This window comes from Myotis davidii, unplaced genomic scaffold (genome assembly GCF_000327345.1).
Source record: "Myotis davidii unplaced genomic scaffold, ASM32734v1 scaffold765, whole genome shotgun sequence".
Classification (NCBI taxonomy): domain Eukaryota; kingdom Metazoa; phylum Chordata; class Mammalia; order Chiroptera; family Vespertilionidae; genus Myotis; species Myotis davidii.
The window spans coordinates 1,504,134-1,504,409 of NW_006296056.1; the positions used below are offsets into that span (position 1 = coordinate 1,504,134).

The following is a 276-nucleotide window of genomic DNA, read 5'->3' on the forward strand; positions in this document are numbered from 1 at the left end:
GAGGAGGAGGGGCTCGGCCCAGGGTCCCGAGGTCAGTGTACCCGCCTCAGCCCCAGCCGCTGAGGTCCTGTCCTGGGGAAGGTGGGGTCGGTTCCGAGGAAATCCCGCCCGGAGCTCTCCCGCCTAGAGTCTGGATGTTCCCATTCATTCCGTGAGCACTTACTTGGCGCTTCCTAACCTTCCGGCCCCGGGCTTGTCGAGACGAATCAGATAGCACCTTTTGGCCCTGTGCCCGGTGTGTAGGCAGGAAGGGCTGGAGGACCTGACTTTCGAGCC

The 276-nt window shown here is 63.8% G+C and overlaps 1 long non-coding RNA gene across 1 annotated transcript in view; it reads left to right on the plus strand.

Moving 5' to 3' along the window:
- The window catches only part of LOC107184268, an 8,714-nt gene continuing 8,438 nt past the window's right edge, over nt 1-276 (plus strand). Inside the window, exon 1 of the long non-coding RNA XR_001515094.1 lies at nt 1-31. This is a non-coding gene — a long non-coding RNA (uncharacterized LOC107184268). The remainder of the gene's footprint in view (nt 32-276) is intronic.